Genomic DNA, 2,514 nt, shown 5'->3' on the forward strand with positions numbered 1-2,514 from the left:
CATTCTTACATGCGGACGCTCCTGAGACATAGCGTCGCGCTCCTTAGTTACGGGTATCTGGCGACTCGTTGCTAACGCGCGAGCGAGGAGTGGGGGGCAATAGGCGTGAGCCACGGAATCGGGCCGAAATGTGCAAGTAAATCCCAGCACTGATTTATGTTATTGAAAACGAGGGAATTATGGAAAATTTTGAAATGATTAGTATAGAGCATTTACAGGAAATTGTTATGGGACTACCGAAAAAGAAAGGTACAGAGGAGGGAATAACTAGCGATATATTAAAGGCAGTATTTTGCGTAATAAAAGAGGAATTTGTTGATATAATAAATAATTCTTTGAAGGAAGGTTGCTGTCCAAAAGGTTGGAAAACGTCTACAATAATACCGATTCCAAAAGTAGAGAAAGCTAGAAAAGCAAGTGAATTTAGGCCTATAAATATGTTACCAATATTTGAAAAAGTGTTAGAATTAGTAGTTAAAAAGCAAATTGAAACGTATTTGGAAGATAATTGTATTATAACAGAACATCAGTCGGGCTTTAGAAAACAGTATTCGTGTGAAACAGCGATTCAATCAGTCATTGATGAATGGAAATTGATAGTTAGTGAGGCAAAAATGGTAGGGGTAATTTTCATGGATCTTAAGCGAGCCTTTGAAACAATAGATAGAGAAAGATTATTAGAAAAATTATATCAATATGGAATTGGGGTAAGGTTAATTTGTATTTCCACGATAATATGATGCGATCGTGAGCGAGACACTTCGGTTTGAAATTGAATAGAACGCGAATTTGACAATGAGTAGCGCGACACGACACGAGCGAGAATACGACACGAGATAATATCATACGAGAAATTATGATCGATTGCTATCGACCAGCTCGAATCGTCGTCAGCGGCAGACTGAATAACGACGGAACAGAGTCGCAATCGACCGATTTCCATAATAGGAGATTTTCGGCTCCGAATGTTCGAGAATCGAGGTGTTTGTCACACTTTTTCTTTGTTTTGATCTTTTTATGCTTAATGAATTACAATAAATGAAACGCAACGCAGCGAAGGTGCCTAATTGCCCGTCGCCTCATTATTGACCGGTAGTACGCACAGTTTGACAATTGGTCTTTTGAATTCGGATGTGGCCGTCTTTACGGTGACGACCCGTGCGAATTCGTCGGAGCTGGGGTGACAGTGCGTCACTCGGCCCATCTCCCATTTGCAGGGGGGTAACAGCGGATTACGCAATAGAACAAGTTGCCCGGGTTTAATCGGGGGGTTGACCTTTCGCCATTTTGCTCTTTGTTGTAAAGTATTTACATAGTCGTTACTCCATAATTTCCAAAATCGTTCAGTGACAAGTCGGACTAGTTGCCACCTCGAAAGACGATTTTCGTTAAGATCGAGCAATGATGGTTCCGGGTTTACAGTAAGCGCTGATCCGATTAAGAAATGACCGGGAGTGAGGCATTCGTAGTCCTCAAGGGTGTCGGAGAGAGGCGCAATTGGCCTTGAGTTTAGACACGCTTCGATTTTGCATAATAACGTCGAGAATTCTTCGAATGTTAGCATATGATTCCCTAACACTCGGCGTAGATGTGTTTTGACGCTCCGTACGCCCGCCTCCCACAATCCGCCGAAGTGCGGGGCAGAGGGGGGAATAAAATTCCACGATACTTTATCGGAGGCCGTCAGGTTCAAGAAATTCGGATCTCGTACTGCTGACCGGTACGCGACGGTCAGTTCTCGGTCCGCTCCGACGAATGTTGTCCCGTTGTCCGAATACATTGATTGTGGTAGACCGCTGCGAGCGCAAAATCGAGAGTAAGCATTTAAGAAAGCTTGAATGGAGTAATCGCTTACTAACTCCAAATGTATTGCTAAGCAGATGAATAGCGCGATATATGCTTTCCGCGACGTAATGCCTCGTCCCGCGGAGGCCCTTATTTGCACGGGGCTTGCGTAATCTAGGCCGCAATGTAAAAAACAGTGTATTGTCGCTGTGACGCGAGGTTCGGGAAGATCTCCCATGATTTGTGTGGGAATCGCGGATCGCTCGCGAGTACACACAACACATTTATGAATGACAGATTTTACGATATTGCGAGCGCGAATTATCCAGAAGTCGCGACGCAAAGTATTTAACGTGAGTTGCGGTCCGGCATGCAAAGCTCGTAAATGAGCATGATGCACGATCAATATGACGAGAGGATGAGAGGAAAAAAGGATAGGATGTCGAGCCGGCATTGGCAACGGAGCTTTGTTAAGCCGTCCACCTACGCGCAGAATTCCGTCCCGATCTAGGAACGGTCGAAGAGATAGAATTGAGCTTCTCGACGAGAGGCTCTTATTTTTAGAGAGGGTGTTTATTTCCGACGGAAATAATGTGGCTAGAATTTTTTTGATCCAGAAAGTTCTGGCAGTGTTGCAGTCGGATGCAGAAAGCGCAATAAATTGTGATGCCGGATGATGAGACGACAAAGGCGAAAGTGACACTGAGCTTATGTCACGACAAGAGCGGT

The sequence above is a fragment of the Formica exsecta genome, unplaced genomic scaffold, assembly GCF_003651465.1.
Source record: "Formica exsecta isolate Colony F162 unplaced genomic scaffold, ASM365146v1 scaffold145, whole genome shotgun sequence".
NCBI classification, from domain to species: Eukaryota; Metazoa; Arthropoda; class Insecta; order Hymenoptera; family Formicidae; genus Formica; species Formica exsecta.